General features: G+C 43.2%; 1 protein-coding gene across 3 annotated transcripts in view; it reads right to left on the reverse strand.

Moving 5' to 3' along the window:
• The window catches only part of EMD (emerin), a 1,082,425-nt gene that overhangs the window by 812,094 nt on the left and 243,497 nt on the right, over window positions 1-26,834 (reverse strand). The gene's annotated exons all lie outside the window — the stretch shown is intronic.

The following is a 26,834-nucleotide window of genomic DNA, read 5'->3' on the forward strand; positions in this document are numbered from 1 at the left end:
GGAAAAATCAAAAACACTCCATTCCTTCACCAAAGACCAGGAACCAAGCCAGGAACACCAGAGAATAAAGTTAAATTATTTTATTCCAAATTGAATAGCAAAAAAACTTGCAGTTGAGCGTTTTCATCCGTTAGGACATCATCAGAACTAAGAACTCAGCCCAGTCAGCAGTTTAAATAAAATGAACAAAACCACATAATCGATTAAAATTAATTAAAAGGAACAACTCCAAAATACATAAACAAAAATGCTATGGTCTAAAAAATAAATGTAATACTAAAGTAGTCCGTTAAATATAAACATAAAAAAACTGAACTTAAAATAAAAATAATTCAACCCAGGCTCCACATAACAATTGAGCCTCAGGTGCCATTTTAGTTCCCCAAGTAACAAATGTTCTTCAGTAATTCTCCTTCTTTCATCTCTCAAGTTCCTCAATCACAAACTAACCAAATATGTGTTCAGGGAATTTTACTATATGCTTGTACAATGCATTGGTATCCTTTTTATTGAGCATGGCCCTTTCATGCTCATACATCCTATCCTTAACACGTCTAATAGTCTTGCCTATATAATAGGCAGGACAATGTAAACAGCAAGCTGCATAAACAACCCATTTGGTACAACAATTAAACCTTCCCTTAACAGAAATGCTTTGTCCATTCAAGACAAACTGTCCCCTACCATAATATGAGGACATATGTTGCAAAACCCGCATTTGAACATACCTTGTATTCTACTAGACCCATTTCCACAAAATGCAACTTTGTTCCCTCTCTCCAATAGTTGTTTAAAATTAAAATCCTTCCTATAGACTACTGTTGGTCAATCACCCAATAATTTCCACATCTATGGGTGACAGAAGTCAGTAACCAATTTTGTTGCAGAACTTGTACAATTTTAGTACTATCTAGGGAATTTTGTGCAAATAAAGGACCTCTTATACTTCTTCCTAGTGTACCTCTGGGGTTACGCTAAATCGATAGCTGCAGTCAAACTCAAATCTCCAGCCTCGATAGCTCTATTTCGAACTGTCAAACCATTGGTAAGTAATAACGGCTCATAAAATAATGAATAAAAAAGCCTGATAAGGGGGGGGGGGCTGTTATAGACCTTGTTGATTATAACAATAGAATGAATGAATTATTGTTAACTGACACATACCAAGAAATCTCAAATAATGAACTAAATATTGCCTATGCAAAAATGGATGCTCAGTTGTTGGATATGTTGTTTCAAGGTTAGACTGAATTGGATAAATATGATTTTTTATATAACAAGTGGCCTGTGGTGGCAGGTATATTCGGGATTTCTAAAATCCATAAGGATATACAACCCCCCAACTTAGACCCATAGTGGATGGCAACAGGTGTAAAAACCTATTATTTTGCCAAATTTGTTGATTATTGGTTAAAACCTTCAGTGTTGAGCTTTTCTCAGATTTGTAAAGATTATTGGGACTTCTTAGCGAAATTGGGAAATGTTTCCTTTCAGACTGACTACTTATTGGTTGCCATTGATGTATGCGACTTATACTCAGTTACTCCCCATAACACAGGCCTCATGTGGCTCGAAGACAGTTTGGTGGAAACAGGACTTTTGTCACAGGATCATATTAATGCTATCTGTGCTCTTATGGAAATGATCCTGTCCAATATTTTTTTTATTTTCTGAAGGACAATTGTTCAAGCAAATCAAAGGAGTTGCAATGGGGGCAGCTTGTGCCCCCAGTTTTGCCAATTTGGTGATGAGTTTTTGGGAAAAACACTACATCTTTAACTCCCCCTTTAGTTCCAGATTTGCGTTTTACACCCGTTTTTTGGACGACATTTTTATTGTCTGGAGGGACAACTTAGAAAGCCTTAATAGCTTTTTGCAGTACATAACTTAAACTACACTTTTTCTGAGATTTGCCCATTCTCACAGTAATGACAGTATTTCCTTTTTGGATGCAACTATCATTAAGGACTGTGTTAGAGGGTGTTTTGTATCTAATATTTTTCGTAAACCTACTTTCTCTCTAATAGTCATCTTCATTTTGATAGTTATCATCCATACTACCAAAAGCAATCAGTTGTAAAAGTCCAGTTGGTTAGATTGGCCAGGATGATTTCTGAGAATGATTCTTTTGAAACGGAATGTAGTGTTCTTTGGGATATGTTTAGTAAACGAGGATATCCCTTGGAGTTTCTGAGACCCATTTTTGAAGAAGTAACTGTTAAGAGAGATAATGTTTTTTATGTGCCATTATTACATACCAATGATTTGACAGTTCAAAATAGAGCTATCGAGGCTGGAGATTTGAGTTTGACGGCAGCTATTGATTTAGCGGAACCCCAGAGGTACATTAGGAAAAAGTATGAGTGGTTTATTATTTGCACGTATTCCCTAGATAGTACTGAAATTGTACAAGTTCTGCGACAAAACTGGTTAATGATTTCTGTCAACCCACAGATGTAGCAAATTATTGGGTGATGGACCAACAGTAGTCTATAGGAAGGATTTTAATTTTAAACAAATATTAGAGAGGGGGAACAAAGTTGCATTTTGTGGAAGTGGGTCTAGTAGAATACAAGGTATGTTCAAATATGGGTGTTGCAACATATGCCCTTGTATTATGGCAGGGGGACAGTTTGTCTTGAATGGACAAAGGATTTATGTTAAGGGAAAGTTTAATTGTTGTACCAAATGGGGTTGTTTATGCAGCTTGCTGTTGACATTGGCCTGCCTATTATATAGGGAAGACTATTAGAAGTGTTCCCTCATAAAATCCACCAAAGCTAGTTACGAAAATAAAATTGCCAAAGATTCCAAAGACAGCCACAAGGCATTCTATAGTCATGTCAAGAATCTAAATGGCAATATGCTCAGATCTGCTCTGAGCTACAATAGAATGGCATTAAATATACTGATCCCAAGGATATTGCCAATATCCTGGCAGATCGATGGAGTGGCAATTTCACCCCCCTCTTACTCCTAAAGGGCCCATATCAATACCAAAAGATTGCCAAATTCCGGTAATCACTGCCACACAGCTAGAAACCACACTCTCCAATGCTAAGAATACAGAATCCATGGGACCAGATGACATCCTGGGCTGTGTACTACATGAACTACAAAATGAACTGGCACCTCACCTAAGTGTCATGTTTAATCATATCCTCATCTCAGGCTTTGTGCCCACTGAGTGGCGCCCAGCCACAGTTATCCCACTCCACAAGGGAGGATCCACCTTGGATCCCAGGAACTACAGTCTCATCAGTCTGACGAGCCTGATCTGCAAGGGCATGGAATGCATTATCATGAAACTTATAAACAAAGACATTGGTAACCTTCAAACACTGGACCGCTCCCAGTTTGGGTTCGTGAAGGGCCAATCTTGTCTCCTGAATCTGAATGACTTCTTCAAATCAGTCTCCAGAGCTGTGGACGAGGGTAAGGCGATCCACACAGCCTATCTGGACCTCGCCAAGGCCTTCAACACCATCCCCCACTCTGGAATAACAGATAAACTTACTAAGCTGGGCATAAATCCCTAAGTCACTCAATGGGTTGCCAACTGGCTTACTGACAGAACCCAGACTGTAAAAGTAGCCGACTTCAAATCCAGCTCCAAACAAGTGACAAGTGGAGTACCTCAGGGTTCAGTCCTGGGACCGCTCTTGTTTGGCATCTACATCTCTGAAGTACAGGCCAACAGTAAGGAACTCTGGCTAACAAAGTTTGCAGGTGACTGCAAACTGGGAGCCATTACTGAATCCCCAAATTATGTGGATATTCTAACAAAAGGGCCTTACAGAAAGATACTTGGTGCCAGAGCCATGGGCTCAAGCTTAATGCCAAGAAATGTATAGTTAACGTCTTTGGGAAAAACCATGTACCCATGAATTATCAAATAGGTGGCAGTACACTAAACACTGAATGTGTGATGACAGACTTAGGGATACAGGTGGACAGTGGTCTCACCTTCAATAAAGTACAGTTTTGTACCTACCATAAATGTAGATGTCCGAACTGGATAGCATCTGCAGTCATAACAAGTGGGTTGTCCTGTCGTCAGGCAGCCCTGCAGTCGGCCGGATTCCAAAGTCCGGGTCCGGCTTCGGCTGATGTCGCACTCCACCCGACGTCATCTCTGCTGGTCTTCGGGTATAAAAGCATCAGCCGACGCCATTTTCCTCAGTGTTTCTTGCCCCAGATGCCAGTAGCCCTCTTGCAGGGTAAAATTTGGATAGATGCCAATGTTTCCAAATAGATAGAGGTAAACACAACAATAAGCATATATGTACATATATACAAACAAATACACCACAAAAGACTCCCCAACAGCTAGCTATTAGGAGGGTAAACACCCTAGGAGTACCACAGAGGGGAAGGAGGGAGGGTAATCCTGACTGCAGATGCTATCCAGTTCGGACATCTACATTTATGGTAGGTACAAAACTGTACTATGTCCTTCATGGATGCATCTGCAGTCATAACAAGTGGGTAGAATACCATAGCCAACTAGGGAGGAGGATAAAGGTAGATTATGGTGTGTTTAAGATCCCTTGCAGTACAGCAGTGGCAAACCCTGCTCGGGATCTGGAATAAAGAGGCAAATTATAATGCTTGGCAAATGTATGCACGGAGGTCCAAGTAGCCGCCTCAATAATGTCTTTGGTTGCCACTCCTCGTAAGAAGGCTGTGGTAGTGGCTGTTGCCCTTGTAGAATGAGGTCTTATGTTCTGTGGAATTGGTTTTCCATGGGAGGAGTAACAGTATCGTATGCAATTTCCTATCCATTTGGAGATTGTCTGTTTGGAAATAGCTTTTCCTTCCCTTCCTGTTGCATAGGCTACAAAAAGTTGGTCAGTCTTTCTGCTATTTTTGTTCGGTCCAAGTACTAGCGTAGCGGTCTATGTACATCCAAGGTAGGCAGTATTCTTACGCCTCTGTTTTGTGGGTTGGGAAAGAAGGAAGGTAGGTGGATTGCCTGGTTTAAAGATACTCTGGATACCACCTTAGGCATAAATGTAGGATTAGTCCTCAAGGACACTCTATCTTGGTGGAAGATTAGGAAGGGTTGCACTGCCATTAAGGCCTGTAGTTCTGAAACCCTCCTTGCTGAAGTAATTGCCAGTAGGAAAGCAGTTTTCCATGACAGGTGTTGTAGGTCTGCTGTTGCTGCTGGTTCAAAGGGTGCTAGTGTCAACTTTTCTAGCACAAAGTTTAAGTCCCAAGCTGGTAATGGTGGTTTCCTTGGAGGTTTTACATTCTTGATTCCTCTGAGGAACTGCCTGAGCAAAGGGTCTTGAAAAACAGTAGGATCAAAGCTGTATTCTGCTGAAATAGCTGATGCATGTATCTTGATGGAGGAGTAGGACAGGCCTGAATGAAGAAGTTCGGCCAGATACTCCAGAATGTTAGGCATATCTATGTTTGACACATCTTTTCCTCTTCGGTACTCCAAATGACAAACCTTTTCCATTTTCCAGCATAGTTCTTTCTTGTTGAAGGTCTGCGTGCTTCAAGAATAATGTCTTTAACTCTTTGGGAAAGTTCTGGATTAGCTGCTGCTATGTGATGTTCCATGCAGTCAGTTGCAGCGTTTTAGGTTTGGATGTATGATGCTGTAGTTGTTCTGAGTTAACATCAAAGGCATCAGGGGTATTGGCCACATGTTGTTCGAGACATGCTCTTCAGTAGTGGGTACCAGTGTTGTCTTGGCCAGTTTGGGGCTATCAGGATTATCCTTGGGCGTTCTTCCTTGATTTTTAGTAGTACCTTGTGTATCAAAGGAAGAGGAGGGAATGCATATGCTGTTAGGCCTTTCCAGTTGAAGGAGAGTGAGTCCACTTTCCATGCTAGTGGGTGGAATGTCCTTGTGCAGAATTTTTGAGCTGGTGATTGAGAGGTGATGCGAATAGGTCTATCTGTGGCATTCCCCATTTCTTTGAGATGGTCTTGAAGATGTCCGGGTGCAGCTTCCATTCGTGGGCATCGAAGTGGTTCTGCTTAGTATGTCTGCTAGAGTATTGTCTTTCCCGGTACAAATATTGCCTGTAACTGAATGTTGTAGCTGAGTGCCAGGGTCCACAGCTCCAAGGTCATTCTGCATAGGGGTATGAATGAGTGCCTCCCTGTTTGTTGATGTACCACATGACTGTGGTGTTGTCTGTCCTTATCATCAACTGGCCCTCTTTGAGGAATGGTTTGAACTTTTGGATTGCCAGTTTTACTGCCAGCATTTCTTTTAGATTGATGTGCAGGTGAAGTTGATCCTGTGTCCACAATCCTTGCACGCATTTGTCCAGCATGTGGGCCCCATCCTAGGTCTGAAGCGTCTGTTGTGATGGTCTGGCTTGGTTGACATCTGCGGAAGGGCAGGCCTGGGTTTGACTGGCATGCCTGAGCCACCCATAGGAACTCCTGTTTTAAGCATGGAATTAGTGGGATTTCTGTTTCTAGACTGTGTCTGTGTTGGGACCATAAATTCTTTAGGTACCACTGTAGTTTCCTCATATGTAGTCTGGCAAATGGGACCAAGATTATGCATGATGCCATGAAGCCCAAGGCCTGTAGAAATTTTCTTGCTGTTAACTTGTTCAGTTTTGTTAGTGCCAAGAAGTAAAGAGGAAGTTCTTTTGTTTTTCTGTAGTCAGGAATGCCATTTGTTGTACTGTGTCCAATTCAGCCCAAGAATGTCCTTGTTTGGGATGGTATCAGCCTTGACTTTTGTAAATTGACTGTGTATCCCAGTCCTTGTAGCAAGTAAATGACCCTTTGTAAATCTGTTGTCAGCTTGCTTTTGTTGTCCCCTTGTAGCAGGCAGTCGTCCAGGTATGGGTAAATTTGAATTCCCTGTAGTCTGCAATGGGCGATTACTGATGCCAGGCATTTTGTGAATACTCTGGGCGCAGTAGATAAGCCAAAGGGCAATGCTGAGAATTGATAGTGCTCTGATCCTGCAAGAAATCTGAGGTATCTTCTGCAGATTGGTCGAATTGGGACGTGCAGGTATGCCTCCTTGAGATCTAGAGTTACCAGCCAAGACTCCTTGCCCAGCATGGGAAGAAGTTGCTGTAGGGTCAGCATTTTGAATTTTGGGACAATGATGTGTGTATTTAAGGTGGACAGGCCGAGAATTGGTCTCCAACTTTTTTCCTTTCTTGGAACTAGGAATAGTCTGGAGTAGAACCCCTTTCCTTGTTCTGCTGTTGGCACTCTTTCCACAGCTCTCATGTTTGCTAACTCCATTATCTGGCGTAGAGCCTCTGTTTTTTGATTTGGAGGTAGATTTGGCATTCCTCTTTTGACTGGTAAATTGTGGAAGTGAAACCGGTAACCTTGATCTATGGTTTGTAAAATCCACTTGTCTTTTGTTATGTAGTGCCAGTTCTTTGAAAATAAGGTTAACTTTCCGCCTAGAGGAGCTGCTATTTGTTCCCTGGTAGGCGGATTTAGGATTAAGTCACTGTGGTTGTGCTGATGTAGTGGCAGTGGCTGTGTCTGTGCCTCTGTTGTTACCTTGCCACTGTCGTCCTCTGTAGGCACCTCCTCTGGATTGGTTTCTGCCTCTGGAGCGTCTATTCCTGCCCCTTTGAAATTTTGTGGAGTCAGGAAAGGACCAATTTTGGCAGGCCAGTTCCTGCTAAACCTTGGGGTTGAACCTGCAGGAAATCTTTAACAGTTTGAACAGATTTTGCCTTTTCTTCCATTTTCTTCATAACCTGCTGGGCAGGTGTACCAAACAAACTTGTCTTGTCCATAGGAGCATCTAGCAACTTAGCTTTAACATGATCCGGTAAAGCTTGTTCCTTTAGCCATGCATGTCTTCTTATCACTGTGCCTGTCATGGCTGATCTAAATGAAGCCTCCAGTGCATCATAGCCACATTTTAAGGAATGGTTGCTAACCTGTTGTATGTTATTTACCATCTCTAATACATATTTCTTATCAAGAGATTCATCAGTAGTTAGCTTTTAAGTTAACTGATCAAGCATAAACTCTTGGTATTGTATCATGTGAAACTGACAGTTTAAAGCTCTAGCTGAGAGAGTAGCTGAAGTGTAGACCTTTTACCCCATCTGTCTAGTGACCTTGCTTCCCTTTCAGAAGGAATAGGGTTTTTAGCTGTGGTTGCGGCTACTGCCTTGGGACCCTGGGATATAGTTTCTGGGTCTGCAAGAGGGGCCTTGTAAAGGTGGTGATGAGTATCTGGCACCCTGTAAAATCTGTCTGGTTTGGCAGGGGCTGGGGGTAAAGAATCTGGAGCGGAGCAAACATCATTGAAAGCATCATCCACCACAGAGAGAACAGGAGGTATAGCTAAGGGCCTGTGCTGTGGGAGGTGCAGAAAGGTCCTAAGTCTTTTCTGGAGTCTGAAAAATCCTGTTGCTGCCATTGGAACTGTTCTCGCATGGCATGCAAGGTTTCCCCAAAGGAGAATTCTTCTGGTGGGGAAGCAGCTGGAATGGATTCTTCAGCATCAGAATCTTCAAAATTGGAGAAGGGAGCCTCAGGCTGGTCAGTTATGTCTGATTCATCAGCAGAATCATCAGAAGACACTGGCTCAGGGGGCTCTGCCCTAGGTCTCTTCTCTGTGGGCTGAGAGGCCCTGTCTGGGTGAGATTGAGATCCTCTAATTAAAGAAATTAAATCTTCTGCCAAAGAAAGCATTTGAGAACTAGAAGAGGGCCTGGATGAGGGGGGTTTAACAGGCACTGATTTAGTAGTTTTGGCTGCTTTAGCCCTGGCGAAGGCCTTAATGGACATGGCTGCTGGAGGCCTAGCAGCACCACGTGCTGGGGTAGAGACATCCAAGGGGATGGTGTCTGATAAGTCAACCACCGTAGTGGGTAAAATTTCTGAGGTCGATTCAAGAATTGTAGCAGGGGCCTCAGTTGTAAGAATAGGTTCAGCTGTACTTTGAGCAGTTTTCGGTTTCGGCCGAAACCGAGACACTCGCGGTTTGCTTTGCCGTGGTTTCGGCCGAAACCGCGGACCGCGAGTGTCGGTCTTTATCTTTGCGTTTTTTGGAAGATTGGGTAGTCGGAGGATCCGGCGGCATAATGTACGCAAAATCAGTACCGAAAAACTGTTCTGCAAACTCCGAACGCGCCTAAGCGTTCGTCGGTTGAAAGAGGCACAGGCCGAACAGGCTGCTACGTCGTGGGCTGGGCCTAAACAAGGCAGACAGTAAGAGTGGAAATCTTTATGAGGTATTTGTTTCCCACAGGTTAAACAATTGTTAACTTTTTCTGACATCGGCTGAGGCAAGAAAGAGTCCCCAGCGGGTACTTAGCTTTAGAAGTCTTGAAGTAGTATTCGGTAGAAGTAATCTCTGGATCCGACCGACCGGCACTTGCGAACAGCTTCTGCTTGAGCCACGCGGCAAGAAAGACTGAGGAAAATGGCGTCGGCTGATGCTTTTATACCCGAAGACCAGCAGAGATGACGTCGGGTGGAGTGCGACATCAGCCGAAGCCGGACCCGGACTTTGGAATCCGGCCGACTGCAGGGCTGCCTGACGACAGGACAACCCACTTGTTATGACTGCAGATGCATCCATGAAGGACATCCACATCGCCACAACAGTCAGGAAATCCTTCTATGTGGCACACCTCATCACTAAGGGCTTTTCACACAGAAAAAAGGAGGTCATTGTCCCACTGTACTTATCCCTAATTAGACCTATTACAGAGTACAACGTCCAATTTGGTATGTACCTCACAAGACATCTACAACAGCTGGAAAGGCTGCAGAAATACCTCACTAAAAGAAACACAAGCCTAAAGCAGATGCCTTACGCTGACAGTCTAAAAAAACTCCAGCTATATTCTGTGGCATATCGTCTACTCAGAGGCGATCTCTGCTTAACATGCAAGGCCATGTCAAACCCTGAGCTGTTGGACATGCTCCACTTAAAGAAATCCCAATCCCTCACAGCCAAACGCTCCAGGGATCTAAACCTTGTCATCACAATGAACAAAACATGCTGAAGGGATAGGTTCTTGACCCAGGGACTCCCCATACTCTGGAATAGACTGCCCATACATGTCAAGCAGAGGGCCTTCTTGGCCCTCTTCAAGAGGAACCTTGACGATTGGATGGGAGATAGGAAATTCACCACGGGGATCACGTCAGTCACCCTGCTAGACAGGGGTCCAGGGAAGTAAACACTGTCGGAAGAAATATCCTGGGAATTGTTTGGCTAGGCTTGTATAGGCCCTAGGGCCGACAGCCTAGTACCAACCTATGAACCTATAAGGATACAATCTATGAGAATGAAAGGGACATGCTCAATAAAAAGGATACCAACGCACTGTGCAAGCATATTGTAAAATTCCCTGAACACAAATTTGTTATTTTGTGATCGAGGAACTTAAGAGAGATGAAAGAGGTAGAATTATTGAAGAGCATTTGTTACTTAGGGAATTAAAATGGCAACTGAGGTTCAATTGTTATGTGGAGCCTGGGTTGAATGATGCTTGTTCTATTGCATCAGTTTTACAGCTTAAAAGTTTGGAATGCTAATTATTTTTATTTTAAGTTCAGTTTTTTAATGTTTATATTTAACTGACTACTTTTAGTATTACATTTATTTTTTAGACCATAGCATTTTTGTATATGTATTTTGGAGTTGTTCCCTTTAATTAATTTTAATTGATCATGTGGTTTTGTTCATTTTATTAAACTGCTGATTGGGCTGAGTTCTTAGTTCTGATAGGGGTCCAGGGAAGTAAATAGTGTGGGAAGAAATAGCCAGGAAATTGTTATGGCTAGGTTTGTATAGGCCCTAGGGCCGATAGGTTGCCTATCATGTCCTAATGGATGAAAGTGCTCAACTGCAAGTATTTCTGCTATTGTTCAAGTTGGAAAAAATAATTTAACTTTATTCTCTGATGTTCCTGGCTTGGTTAAAAATCAAAAGCAGACAAATCAGCAACAGTCAAGCAGAGAACAGCAAGTCAAACCAACCCTCCAATTGCATGGAAATAACTTCGATAATGAGGACCATTAATAGTGTCTCCCTAGGATGGGCAAGCTGGCATCAACTGTTCACTTCCATCTTCCCAGCCCGGGTCACCTGGGCTGTAATCAGGGCTTTATTCCTCTAAGCCACAGAGGTAAATTTCAGGGTATGACGCTTTTGACCTTTAAGGCATGGACTGTTTCACCATTTTCTCAATCAACTGAGGGGTAAATTAGGGACAGTCTTAAAGATTTGTGTGCTTCAAACATCAACTGAACTGTGGGCTCTTAATAGCAGAGACGGCAGGAAAAGCAGACTCAACAATGATAAAAGGAGGAGACTGTTCTGGTGGTAAAGATGAATAAAGCCATGATTAAAGTCCAAGCAAACAGAGCCAGACTAGCAGCAGTGTAAAAGATAATAGGTATACTCACCCTGGGTGAGGGAAGTGCACATACCCAGGAACACAGAAGAGTAGTTAGACCTGCCTTGTGGAGACCATGAAAACAACTACATGGTGCCCTACATGGTGCCTCCTGTGGGTGGGCAAGGTGGTCTTGCTAACACTTTAACTGAGGGTCATTTCAGTGCTGACACTCACTGTACGCTTCACCCAATGATCATTACAGGATAGGTGAAACAGGGACAGGACTGAGTAAAGGAAAAAAAGTGAACCACATCTAATGGCTAATTTGGACCATGACCACTCACTGGTCCACCTTTGACCCTGGTGAAGTGGAAAAAAATGACATGACTAACCGGGGGGGGGGGGGCAAAGAGGTGCTAAAACTACAACACTAACGCACAGAATCATCTAATGAAGGAATGGATTCCTTTATAACTGAACTTGGACAAGATTGCCCTTCCTGCAAATATGAAGATGAATCTCACAATGCCTCTTTCGTAAAAGGAGGAACCACTTAAATGAAAACTTGCTTCTTGGGAAACAATTTTTCCAACTCTTTTTTTGCGAGGAAAAAGTTTTACAAACTTTTTCTGAATATTAAAAGGTTCAGCTCAAAAGCTATCTGGCCTTATGTTCTACTTGTAGAACAGACAGAGTCTGTAAAACCAGGAGTCCAGAAGACTCTTCCTTCAACTTATTCTAGTGACTTTGTTTAAACTTAGGTGAACTCTACAATGAAAACGAGGTAATCCAGAAGACTTGAGTGAAATCTGGTATCCTACTTTTTACTCAGAGGGTGACAGGACTAACACAAGAGTACAAATGATAAGTCCAGATAAAATCACTTTAGCTAGCAGATTTAGGAGACACACACTCTCTGATACCCTCTCTGTGGAAGAAATACAGATACCTTGTTGAAGTTTCTAGCAGTTTATTTGTTTAAGTAGGTAGATGGATGAGTGTTCTTGTTTTAATACGTTACATTCAACAGGTCAGTTATTTAAAGACAATTACAGACAATGGTGGGCAGGTCCATGGGACCGGACTGAGGGAAAATGTGGGAGATGGAAAAACAAGGAGCCAGTCTCAAATCTTATAGTTTAGTTCCTTACTTGAATATTCCTGAAAGACCCATGAGAGTTTAGCAGTTCAGCACCCTGTGGAACTTCATTCTTAGTTAAAAGGTTCTATTTTTATGACATAATAGAGCTACAACTATATTTAAGAAAATACTTTCACCTGAGTTTATCAGGTCCATCTAATAGAGTGGTTTACATTCTGAACATTGAAAATCCCTGCTTTTAGGAGGCTGTCACCAGACTCTTATTAGTCTGTTTTGTAACTCATGCAAAATGAGAGGCTGTGTCTGCATAAGTGGGGTTTCATAGAGTTTGCAGCCAAGTATGAAAGCTTTATTACAGAACTTTTTCCAGTCAATCACATGCAATAGGAGAGGCTGTGCAGACTTTTATGTGGCTCATTATCTCCCGACGTATAATATGAAATGCTAATATTCTCTTGTACAACAAAAATGCTTCACAGTGACTACTTATAAGAGGCTCATATACATTAACATGACCAGTCTTCCGTTCTTCTTCCTCTCGATGAAGACAGACCTTTCTTTCTGCAGGGAAGGTAGTCATTTAAAGCTACACTATATAATTCACATTTTAACAATACATACATCTAGGGGGAAACGGCACACAATGGAAAACAAGTCACAGTGCTATTTTTCTTTTTTTTTTTTTTTCTTTTACAGAGCTCATCAGATGCACAAGTAAGAGGAAAAAGGAAGCAAGTCTGAGACTTCAGAATCTTTTGTGTAGCCTTTCTGTGCCCATGGAATAAAAATCCACTAAGCCATGCACTGCAGAATGTATAAAAACTTTTAATAAACGTAAGAATCTCATATCTTCTCTGAGCATAGACAAATTTGCCTATGGTTTAAATAGAGCAGTACGCAGTGGTATTGTGGAACAACAAATTTCATTGTACTGCAGATTATAGAAATGTTGTTAAATGCAGGCCAAATAGCTATACCTGGTTGCTGTTTGGTAGCTGCAGTGAGAGGTAAAATGCTCTTGGTCCTAGAGCATGGTTTTATGGTACACCATTCTTGGATCTTCACTGTCAAGCTTCTTTCTGAGTCTATGAGCTACTGAGGGCTCCAGATGCTGAAGTCATGGCTCTTCTGTTCAGCCTCTTCCTCTCAAGTTCCCAAGTGGTAAAGTTAGTGCAAAAGAGGGGTAGATGGCACTGTGCCTGGCTAGATAAAAGAGCTAGAAACTGGGAGGGATCAGGTGAAAGGGCAGTTAATCTTCTGAGAGAGGGGACGATACCATGCAGCCCAGGGTGGGGTTACATGATGTACGAGGCTCATGTAATCAGTATGGGAGTGGGTTGTCAATCAAACTGGGAGCCTAGAATTTGGCCAACTTCTCTCTCTCTTAGCACCAAAAAGAAAGCTCAAGTCCTAAATCAGTAGTAGGGAAGAAAAAAAAAACACATTTCAAATAACTGGAAAGTTGCTGTTTAAGTTTGTTGACATCATGAGGTAAAAAAAAAAAAAAAAACTTTCAAATCCATGCCAGTTACTTTTTAGATTTGTATACCATCTAACGATCAAAAAAAAAAAAAAAAAAAAAAAAAAAAAAAAATATATATATATATATATATATATATATATATATATATATATATATATATATGTATATATACACACACACACACACATATATATATATGTATGTATATATATATATATATATATATATATATATATATATATATATATATATATATGTGTGTGTGTGTGTGTCTGTGCGTCTACTTTGACTCACTGAAAACTAATGTCACTGAATTTCAATTCATCCTCAAAAAAATCACTGAAAGCTCAAATCACTGAAAACTTATTTCACTAAATGCAAGTACTGTTGGGCAAATAAAACATATATGCCCTTTTCTCCACTGTAGTGGGATCCTGGCATTAGTATATATACTTAGGGGGGGGGGTGTGGGGGGCATAACCCCCCACCTACTTAGCTTTCATATTTATGAATCTCATTTCACTGAAAGCCAACAATATAAAACCAAAAGTAGGTGGGGGGCTACAACCCCCCCAAGCCCCACACACACACACCCTAACTATATATACTAACTCCAGGATCACACTACAATGGGGAAAATGGCATATACGTATACATTGTACTTGCCCAACAGTACTTGCATTCAGGAAATGAGCTTTCAGTGATTTGAGCTTTCAGCGATTTGGAGTGAGTGTTTTGAAATTCAGTGAAATACGTTTTCAGTGAATCAAGGTACACCTATATATATATATATATATATATATATATATATATATATATATATATAAAAGTTTGAGTGCCGTGCTTCTTTTCCTTTTGTCCTCCTGTGGATCCCGGTATGGTTTCTGTTGAGCCCTAGGAGTCCACCAGGAGGATTCCTCAAAATGGGTCACCTGCCTCTCTTAAAGTTCTGATGGGGTTAAGGATGGAATTTTGTAATCTACTGCTGTACCCCATAGCCAGGAAGTCTTGGTGTAGGCTGATTAGATATGTGATAAAACTTTAAGCTCTTTGGAGATGTGTGCAATTCTCATCTCATGACATTTTATAACATTTCTCTTTGTGATCTAGGGATGCATGCTTTTACTGTGTAGCAGCATATTAACCCTGGTTGGTTTTCTGAACAGGTTGTTAGAGAGGCATTTTTCAGTGTCCTTGGATATGGTTGGTTTTCTGAACAGGTTGTTAGGCATTTGTTTCCAGTGTCCTTGGATATGGTTATGTCAAAGAAGTCTACCGAGGTCTGGCTGTGGCAGATTGTAGCTAGTAGGATTACTGATATGGTTGTTTTATTGTTGACATATTTATCATCTGAGAGGGAGACAAAGCCACACTGAATGACTTTCACAAAGACAGCATTTCATCGATGCAGAATAGGGGCTTTGGTACACTGCCTTCTCCTCCCATTTTCCCAGTGTCACATTGGCCAGACTTGGGGCTATGGCCATCCCATAGCTACTCCAGTAGGCTGCTTATAAAACTTGTTGTTGAATATGAAGTAGCTGCTCCTGAGGGTTAGGTCCAATAACCTTCCTAGAAGTTCTAGTCCTGGTAATGCATTCCTGTTCTTTTCATATACCTCCGTTGTAGCTTGAATACAGCAGCATACAGTGCTTCCACATCTGTTGTGATTAGGATAGTGGACTTGTTAACTGGAATATCTCTAATTTTACCAAGAAAATCCAGCGAGTCTAAAATAAAAGGTTTGTTGGCTTCTGCCATTGGTTTTATCAGGGCATCAAGGTAGATGGATATTGACTCAATTATGGAACCACCAGTTGCCACTACTGCTCTGTAGGGATGATCAGATATATTCTTATGGGGTTTTGAGATCCCAAAGAAGCTTGGTACTTTTGGGTGGAGGGTGAAAAATGTCAAAAAGCTTGGCATCTAATAAGTCATCCTCATGTAGCATTCTTAAATGCTCTTAAATTATTATAAGCAACATCCACAGTGTTAAAATCACACTTCCTGTAAAACCTGTTATTGTCAAGTATGGCCTCAATCCTGCAGTTATAAGCAGCTATATCTGGAACTAAGATGCCTCTCCCCTTATCTGCCTTCATGATACGGTGACTCACCTCTGTTCAGATTTTTTTTGTTTAGAGCAGCCAGTTCCCAAACTGTACAATGAGATATGCCTGTTTGATTCCAATAGTCAGCAAGCACACTGTTGTCAAAATGACCTGGCCAAATTCACACTTTTGTGACTAAAAGAGACGATGCTTCAAAGATAAGAGAGAGGGTCTATACCAAACCATGGAGATGACAAAAACTTGCAACAAAGAAAATGAAAACAAGAGATTTTCACTCAAACATTTTTCTGATAAAGGTAAGCTCTGGCTTTTTTCTTCTAAATGAACATGAATCATGGTAAAGAATTGGAGACAGACAGATATGGGACGTATGATGTAAAAGGCAACCTGGGAATATTTCACTTATTAGGTGAGCCTAAACTGCAGCATCAAGTCATAAAAAGAAGTTATATACTCACCATAAAGTTTCATGTTTGTAGTCCATCTCACCCTTCATTCTTACAAATGGGTTCGGAGCCGATCCTTGGCTTCAACTCGGCCAATTACAAAGCTCAAAGTTTCTCAGTTGGCTCGTGGCAAGGTAGGTATCCCATAGTGCACTAGTAAGAATCCCCAGATCTTGTCTGCTGCTGTCTAAAAAAGTGATAGAAAATATTTCCACAAGGAAGAAACGAAGATGAAAGGTCTCCACTCTACAGAAGATAAAAACTATCTTGTCTCCAGATCCGCCAAGGACACATGGACGGGGGTAGGCTCGTAAGAATGAAGGGCGAGATGGACTACAAACATGGAACATTATGGTGAGTACATAACTTCTTTATGTTCTTTAATCCTCTCTCTCCTTCATTCTTACATAGGGTGCAGCGTCCCTAGCATCTTTTTCTCGGATGGCTCACGGGAATATACTCCTAAGAACCGTGGAACCAAAGGAGGCTCTTCCCCTTGAGGCCAAATCCAATTTGTAATGAGTAATAAAGGTATGAGGGGTAGCCCAAGTTGCTGCTGCACAAATACTGCCAATTGGGACTCTGGCTTGAAAAGCAGATGTGGATATGGATCTGGTAGAATGAGCCTTAATTTTAAATGGGAGTTCCTTGTCATTGGAAGAGTAAATAAACGAGATAAAGTTTGAAATCCAATTTGATAAAGTTATCTTAGAGACTGGCACACCTTTTCTTGTCTCAGAAAAAGATACTAACAATTGATCTGATTTTTAAGGTCCTTGGTTCTATGTAGATAGAAACCTTAACCGTCTGTGAACATCAAGTTGATGAAATTTATATTCGGCACTGTTTGAATGAATAGGAAAAAAAGACTGGCAGTTCGATGAAGTCTCCGCTAGTTCCTTCTTTGTTATCTATGTATGTCCTAGTTCTTTCTTTGTTATCTATGTATGTCCAACTGATGAAGTCTATACTCTGCCTTGTTGCTATGGTTGGGAAAGATAAAAGGGGAGCTCAATGGATTGATTGCTATTGGCTTGACAGCAAATGTTAGGTACAAAGGATGGATTAGTTCGTAACGATACCCTGTCAATGTGAAAAATCAGATATGGCAGTTTAATAGACAATGCTTGCAACTCTGAGACCCTTCAGGACAGATGTCACGGCTACTAGAAAAATGGTCTTCCAGGAAAGAAATCGGAGGTCACAAGATGAAGAATGCTCAAATGGTGGCAGTGTAAGTTGAAATAGAACTAAATTCAAATTCCAAGGAGGAAGTAGTTCCTTAAAAGGAGGTCTCAATAAGGAAGTGCCTTTCAAACATGCTTTACACAACCTGTGTGACATTAAATTAGATGAATGGTCACAGATGTGGAAATTTGAAATTGCAGCCAGCTGGACTCTAATGGTTGCTGCAGCCGAGCCTTGGTGGAAGAGTTCCACCAGGAATTCTAGAATTGATTGAATAGGTGCAGAAAAAGGGTTAATGTTTCTATTTTGTGCCCAGTGAGAAAATCTTTTCCACTTGCTAGAATATAGTCTTCTAGTAGAAACTTTATGAGTGGACATCAGTATATGTTTAACTGTTGGGGTGAAATTTTGAAGCCTGACTAAATTGGGAAGTGGAGCAGCCACTCTGTCAAGCTGAGGGTGTGGGGAGAAGGATGAAGTGTACCTGACGTCTAGAACTGGGTCCAGGGCTTCTCCTGAAGATGAGGCCAAATCTGACGAGGCTAATAAGGGGCAATGAGAATCATCCCGTTTCCCAAGGACTTTGCTTTCTAGATGACTTTGGGTATGAGGGGAAACGGAGGCAAGGCATAAAAGAAGTCCCGAAGGCCAATCGTGTACAACCGCGTCTCTTGATGTCTCCCCCGGCAGGGGAATTAGGGCAAAGTAGCTGCTGCACTTGACATTCATAGGAATGGCAAAAAGATCTCAGCTGACCCCATTTCCAGAATATCTTTTCCGCTATGTTCTGGTTCAGAGACCACTGATGAGGCATCAATATTGCACTGCTTAGCTTGTCTGCTATCATGCTGGACTTCCCCGGGATGTGCGTTGCTACTAGAAAGCACCGGGAAGAAATTGCCCATTGCCAAACTCTCAGGGCCTCGCAATAAAGAGGACAGGATTTGGTTCCCCCTTGCTTATGTACCAAACCACCGATATATTGCCTGATTGTATAGCAATCATCCCTAGAGGAAGAGAGCTGTGGAGTTCTTGCAACGCCAGAAGCACTGCTCTCCTCTCTGGGACATTTATGTTCAAATGGGCCTTGTGTTCCTGCCATATACCTTGGACCGTTCTTCCAAGATAATGCCCCCTTCACCCTATCTGGGAAGCGTCCGTGGTCACTGTATCAACTGGTTGTCATGGAATAAAGGGTTTCCAGATAGTCACATGGTCAGACTGGATCCACCACCGTAGGTCCTTTTTGCATGACTCCATTATTCTGATGAGGTGGGACATCAAGGAGCTCTGAAGTGACCACTGGAAGAACAAAAGGCATTGAAGGATTCTCATGTGCATTCTGGCGAGAGGAATAAGAAGTTATGTACTCACCATAACATTCCATCTGAGTAGGTAGACTTCATTTGTCTGCAACCTTTGGGATTCGGATCCGAGCTGGCAATCTTTCATAGCCTAGATCCTAGCTCCTCCCCTTCACCCATAATCCCTTGCCATCCCTAACTGACCTCAGATCAAGTTTGCCCATAACCAATAAGGCTGAAAAAGGAAATTACCTTCCTTGAAGGGCAGAGTAAAAACTTCTGGCCAAATAACATCCGAAGATCAGGGGGAAGGAGGGTGGGACGGTTACCTACTCAGATGGAAAGTTATGTTGAGTACATAACTTCTTAATCTGAAGTAGTTAACTTCATTTGTCAGCAACCTTTGGGACAGAGTTCCCAGCTACCTGTACCTTGGGCGGCCTTCATGGAAGGATGTTCCGGAGCACTGCAAAGCCAAAGAATGCTCTCCCTCTAGAGATAATATCCAATTTATAATGGTTGATGAAGGTATGAGGTGAAGCCCAATATCATCCAGGGGTACTCTAGACCGAAAGGCAGCAGAAGTAGACATGGACCGAGTAGAGTGGGCACGGACTCTCCCTGAAGTGCGGGCCTGCCAGAACTTTCATAAACCAAAAGGATGCATTGTGAAATCCATCTCAACAAGGTGACCTTCGACACAGATTTACCTAAATTAAATTTGGCAAAGGAGACAAACAACTGGTCGGATTGTCTATGACCAGCCGTTCTATGAATGTAAAAACGCAGCTGTCTATGCACATCTAAAGAATGTAGTTTGTATTCTCCTTTGTTCTGGTATTCAGGAAAGAAAACCGTCAGATTAATGGACTGGTTAATATTTGCCTCAGAAGCAATCTTAGGAAGGAACGAGGAATTGGTCCTGAGGTAAACCCTATCCTTGTGGAAGGTCAAGTAAGGAGGTTTTACACATAGGGCTTGAAGTTCAGAAACCCTCCTAGCTGAAGTAATAGCGACGAGAAAGGCTGTTTTCCATGACAAATGTTTGAGATCAGCTGAAGCTGCAGGTTCAAAGGGGGGAGTTCTCAAGGCCTGAAGTACTCAAGTCAAATCCCAGGGAGGCACTACTTCCTTTACTGGAGGTCTGAGTAGGAAGGTGCCCTTCAGAAAGGTCTTACATAAGTTCATGGTGATCAATGGACCCAGTTCATGTCCCACGTGGTAATGAGAGATAGCTGCTAGTTGAACTTTGACTGTGGAACAGCTAACCCCCTGATGAAAAAGCCCTGAAAAGAAATCCAGGACGGCGGGCAACAGAGCTGTGAAAGGGTCTAGGTTCTGACGCTCCGCCCAAATAGCGAAACGTTTCCATTTACTCCTATAGACTTTCCTAGTAGAGGGCTTGTGTGCTGCTACTAGGATAGCTTTAACTGGGGAGGAGATACCGGGAGTCCTAGCTACGAGTGGAACTGGAGCAACCAAGCCGTAAGCTTGAGATTGTCCAGGTTCGGGACTGGGAGGCCTAGGGGGTGGGAAATCAGATCCGGGAGGGGATCTAGAATCCGAGGTGGATTCACCAGATGAGACCAGAGGTAAGGGAACCAAGCTTGACGAGGCCAGAATGGGGCAATGAGGATCATTTTGCTCCCCAACCGACTGGCTTTCTGTAGAAGCTTCAGCATCAGAAGTAGTGGATGGGAAAGCATAGAGTAGACCGGGAGGCCAAGCATGCACCAGAGCGTCTCTGGGGAATTCCCCGGCGGGGGGAATTAGAGCGAAGTAGCTGTTGCATTTCGTGTTTGAAGGAGAGGTGAAGAGATCGCAACAGGGTTGTCCCCATACGGCAAATATCCGCTTCGCTACCTGGGGATTGAGAGACCACTCGTAAGGAGACAGTATGGTGCGACTGAGTTTGTCCGCCAGGACGTTGGACCGTCCCAGAATGTGCGTTGCAATAAGAAAGCGGTTGGTGGGGATCGCCCATTCTCACACTCTCATAGCTTCTCGACAGAGTGGGTAGGACCTGGTTCCCCCCTGTTTGTTCATGTACCAGACCACAGACATGTTGTCTGACTGAACCGCAACTGTTCCTGTAGGAAGAAGGCTTTGAAGTGCTTGCAACGACAACAGCACTGCCCTCATCTCTAGAACATTTATATGCAATGAGGTCTCTGTATCATTCCACGTGCCTTGGACCGTCCTGCCCGCATAATGCCCCCCCACCCGAGGCGAGAGGAGTCAGTGGTCACCGTAGCGCGTGGAGGGGCCATGGAGAAAGGGCTTCCCGCTTGGAGGTCCGGTGATTGTAACCACCATGCGAGAGCCCTTTTGCAAGCCTTGCTGAGGGGAACTGGGTGACGAGGGTATCGACGGAAGGACCACTGGACTTGGCGAGTCCACTGCAAAAAGTACAGTTTTGTACCTACCATAAATGTAGATGTTCGAGGATCCACATTGCTGCAGTCATAACCTGTGGGTAGTCCACTGTCCTCGGTCGGCCCGAATACCAAAGTGTTAGGCTGGCGTCGGTCATGGGCGCTCAGAACTGACGTCAGTACGCAGTAGTACTTAAGCGCATGACCGACGCCATATCCTCAGTCTTTCTTGCCCCAGATGTCAGAAGGCCTAAAAAGGAAAGGCCATAGCCAAAATAGAAAATACCCAACAACCAACATAAATAAAATAATAATTATCCCAAAAGAAACACAGCAACCCCAAACTATAGAGGGGAAGGAGGGAGGGGAAAATTGGACTGCAGCAATGTGGATCCTCGAACATCTACATTTATGGTAAGTACAAAACTCTACTATGTTCTTCGTCTCACATTGCTGCAGTCATAACCTGTGGGTAGAATCCCAAAGCAAAGGTAAAGGGAGGCTGGCAAAACTAAAAAGCATTAGGAGCTGCTAACATGCCCTGTAAAACTGTAGTGGCAAACCCAGCCCTAGACTTGGAATAAAGAGGGAGATGGTAATGTTTAGTAAAAGTGTGCACTGAACTCCAAGAAGCTGCCTCCAAAATATCCTTAGTAGCTACCCCCCTCAAAAAGGCAGTAGATGTGGCAGTAGCCCTAGTGGAATGAGGTCTGATCCCAGCCGGGACATCCTTTCCATGATGAGAATAACAAAAAGCAATACAATGGCCAATCCACTTAGAAATGGTTTGCTTTGAAACAGCTTTCCCTTGTGAACCCAAAGCAAAAGAAATAAATAACTGTTGAGTCTTCCTGAACTCTTTAGTTCTGCTCAAATAATAGCGTAACTGCCTGTGAATATCCAAAGAATGCAAGACTTTTTCCCCTTTATTTTGGGGATCAGCATAAAAAGTAGGCAAATGAATAGACTGGTTTAAGGCCACATTAGAAATAACTTTAGGCATAAAAGTAGGATTAGTACGCAAGGATACCCTATCCTTATGGAATATCAGGAAGGGTTCAACTGCCATGAGAGCCTGCAATTCAGATACCCTCCTAGCAGACGTAATGGCCAACAAAAAAGCAGTCTTCCAAGACAAAAACTTCAACTCAGATGTAGCTGCAGGTTCAAAAGGAGGTAAAGTAAGCTTTTCCAACACAAAATTGAGATCCCAGGAAGGAGTAGGAGCTCTACGTGGGGGTCTTATGTTCTTTGCCCCTCTAAGAAATTGCTTAAACAAAGGGTGAGAAAATAAAGGAGGGTCACAATCATAGTGAGCAGAAATGGCTGCAGCATGAACTTTCACAGAGGAGAAAGACAAACCCTTGTCTAATAATTCAGTAAGGTACTGTAGTGTAAAACTCAAATTAGGCACTGAAATATCAAAGCTCTTTGCTGTGCTCCAAAGAAAAAATCTCCTCCATTTTTCAGCATAAACTTTTCTAGTACTAGGCCGTCTGGCTTCCAAAATGACATTCAAAACTTGTTGAGGAAGCTGAGACCCCCCCAGGATCTAAAACAGAATACGCCAGGCTGTCAGATGCAGGGACTGTACCCGGACATTGAGAAAATGATTGCTTGCCTGGGACAACAGGTGTGGAATTGGTGGCAAAGGCCAAGGAGGCTCCTGTATTAAACTCCTCAGCAGAGGATACCAGTGCTGTCGTGGCCAATCTGGTGCTATTAGAATCATGCAAGGCTTGCCCTGTCCGACTTTCAAGAGTACCTTGGGAAGGAGAGGCAGAGGAGGAAAAGCATAGACGTGAAGGTTGTTCCAACTGAAAGATAGAGCATCCACTTTCCAAGCTTTTGGGTGAAACATCTTTGTGCAAAATTTTGGCAGTTGGAAATTTAGTGGAGAAGCGAACAGATCTATGTCTGGAGTTCCCCAAGCCACTGTCAACTGTTGGAATACATGAGGATCCAATTTCCACTCGTGGGGATCCACAATTTGTCTGCTCAAAACATCTGCTAAAGAGTTCTGTGCTCCTGGCAGAAACCGTGCTTGAAGAGTGATGTGCAACCTCAGAGCAGTCTCCCACAAAATCATAGCTTGTCTGCAAAGAGTGTATGAATGGGTTCCCCCCTGCTTGTTGATGTACCACATAACAGTTGTGTTGTCTGTTTGAATCAACACCTGTCCTGGTTGAAGTAGATCCTTGAAGGCCATCAGGGCAAATTGAACTGCTAACATCTCCTTCATGTTGATATGCAAATGCTGTAGTCTGGGAGGCCACGTGTCTTGAACCCATTTCCCATTGAAGTGTGCTCCCCAAGCCAGGTCTGAGGCATCCGTCGTTAAGATCTGACTCGTCTCTGGTCGGGTCACAGAGAGTCCCTTGTTTAGGTGACATTCCTGAGCCCACCACAAAAATTCCCTCTGGATGCAAGGTAATATCTGAATGACAGTGTCCAAATCGTGGCAGTGTTGAGTCCATACATTTTTGAGATACCATTGTAGCTTCCTCATATGCAGTTTGGCATTGGGAAGTACCAGAATGCAAGATGCCATGAACCCCAAGGCTTGAAGGACTGTCCTTGCAGTCAGCCTGGACATTAGGGATAATTGCTGGAAGTACAGGTGAAGATTTCTTTGTTTGTCCGGGGTCAAAAAGGCCATCTGAGAGGCTGTATTCAGTCTCACACCCAGAAAGCACATGTCCTGAGAGGGTACTAGACTGGACTTTGTTTCGTTCACAGAATACCCTAGGCACCTTAAAACTGCCATTACATACTGTAGATGTTGAAGTAACTTGACTTTGTCTTGAGCAAGAATCAGGCAATCGTCCAGATAAGGATAAATTTGTATTCCTCTTAGTCTTACGAAGGCTATCACAGGAGCCAGGACCTTTGTGAACACCCTGGGTGCAGTAGATAAGCCAAAGGGCAATGCAGAGAACTGATAATGAAAAGTACCAGCCCGAAAACGCAGGAATCTCCTGCAGCTGGGCCTGATAGGAATGTGAAGATAAGACTCTGAGATCCAGAGTTACCATCCAGTGATCTTTGCCTAGCAGAGGCAGAAGTTGCTGTAAAGTTAACATCTTGAACTTTGGAATGTCTAGGTATGTATTGAGAATGGACAAATCCAGAATTGGCCTCCACGTGTTTCCTTTCTTTGGCACAAGGAATAGGCGAGAATAAAACCCCAGGCCTACTTCTGACGGAGGTACCACCTGGATCGCCCCCATTTGTAAAAGTAAAGAAATCTGTTTGTGAGCCTCCAGCCTTTGCTGAGGAGGTACATCCGGCATGCCCTTGAAAGGAGGCAAGGTGTGAAAATAAAACTTGTAGCCTTGATTTATAATGTCCAGCACCCATTTGTCCTGGGTGACCAAAAGCCAATTTTGCTTGAAAAGTGCCAACTTTCCTCCTAGAGGAGCTGCCAGACAAGCAGAGTCTGGCAGCTGGAGATACAGGTCAATGGGTCTGTTTACGAAAAGGCTGACCCCTGCCCTCACCAGAAGTTTGTGCAGGAGAACTCCAAGTCCTAGGTCTGAAAGAACCCTGAGATCTGCCCCTACCACGTCTAGACCTGCCCTTAGACTGAAACTCGGAAGAAGGGTAAGACCATCCTTTTGCAGGCCAATTCCTGCTGGGTAAGACCATCCTTTTGCAGGCCAATTCCTGCTAAACTTAGGGGGCTGCACTTGCAAAAATTCCTTAACCGTCTGCATGGACTTAGCTTTGTCCTCCATTTTTTTCAAAACTGACTCCACAGGAGAACCAAAAAGAACTTCGGATTGTAGAGGAGCATCCAAAATTCGAGCTTTAACATGCTCTGACAAATTTTGATCCTTAAGCCAGGCATGCCTACGAATAACTGAACCAGTGGCAGCCACCCTGGAGGAAGCCTGAAGAGCATCAAAGCCACATTGCAAGGAATGCCTACCAACCTGATCTGAGGCATGAACTAAGTCCTGCAATTCCTTACACTCTATACCCTCAGCTAAAGCATCTACCTTAGATTTCAACTGACCTAATAGAAAGTTCTGGTACTTCAGCATATGAAACTGGCAATTTAAAGCCCTCATAGCTAGCGTGGAGGAGGTATATACTTTCTTACCCCACCTATCCAAAGCTCTAGAATCTTTATCCAGAGGTACTGGATTCTTAACTACCGAAGCCCTGACACCCTTAGGTCCTTGACTAATAGTTTCCGGGTCAGCTCTAGGACTCTTATACAAATATTTATGAGCCTCAGGAACTCTGTAATACCTGTCTGGCTTGACAGTGGCAGGGGGTAAAGAATCAGGATTAAGGGAAGCTTCAGAAAAAACATCCTGAACATCATCTAAAACAGGGGGAATAGCCAAAGGCCTATGTTGTGGCAAAAACAGAAATTCCCTAAGCCTCTTACGAGAATCTGAAAAATCCTGACCTTCCCACTTGAAATGCTCCCTCATGGAGTGTAGGGTTTCAGAAAAGGAAAAATCTTCTGGAGGAGAAGCAGAAGGACAGGAATCCTCTGCATCCGAATCAGAATAGGGAGGAAAATCCTGAATGTCCTCAGCTGAAGACTCAGAAAAAGCTGAGGAATGCTCCAATCCCTCCACATCTGTCTCCATCCTAGGCCTCTTGTCTGGAGGGGGCATAGAACCCCTGATTAAAGTAATCAAATCCTCTGCCATTTTCAACATATGTTTTTTAGGGACAGAGCCCGAAGTACTAGGGCTGCTACCTGTACCAGAAAGACCAGATTTAGCTTTAGCAGGGCCCTTAGTGACAGAAGTAGAAGGCCTAATAACCTTTTGTAATGATGGGACTATAGAAACTTGAGAAGCCCCCTCGGCCTGACCTAACTCCTGAGAGGCCAATTCCTGTAAAATTAAAGGTCCCCCCTGTGATTCAGCCGAGACCTCGGCTGGATCCACAGATTCAACCGTAGTTTCCATAGAACCGGCGTCCGCAACGGACTCATCATCCTGCTTAGACTTTAACGATTTATCTTTTCGCTTCTTTGCGGTAGCGGGCGTCGGAGGATCCGACGGCATGTTGTAGTTACACCGCTCACCGAAAACAAGCCTAGCACAATCTAATCTGCGTTTAATGGTGCGCTTATTAAATCTAGTGCAAAAGCGACACCCGACTAAGTCGTGCTCAGGCCCCAAGCAAGGAATACAGAGAGAGTGATAGTCCCTATGAGGTATCTGTTTCCCACAAGAAATACAATTATTAACTTTTTCTGACATCCGGATTAACTGAGGCAAGAAAAGACAAAAATATTCCCCAACGGGGTACTTAGCCCAACTTGGTCTTCGGTCTGAAACTCGAAAAACGAAAATTTCAGGACGCCGAACGGCACTTGCAAACGCTGCTTCTGCTTCGGACCATGCAGCAAGAAAGACTGAGGATATGGCGTCGGTCATGCGCTTAAGTACTACTGCGTACTGACATCAGTTCTGAGCGCTCATGACCGACGCCAGCCTAACACTTTGGTATTCGGGCCGACCGAGGACAGCGGACTACCCACAGGTTATGACTGCAGCAATGTGAGA

This window comes from Protopterus annectens, chromosome 8.part0 (assembly GCF_019279795.1).
Source record: "Protopterus annectens isolate FY-2018-M chromosome 8.part0, PAN1.0, whole genome shotgun sequence".
In the NCBI taxonomy this organism is placed as follows: domain Eukaryota; kingdom Metazoa; phylum Chordata; order Ceratodontiformes; family Protopteridae; genus Protopterus; species Protopterus annectens.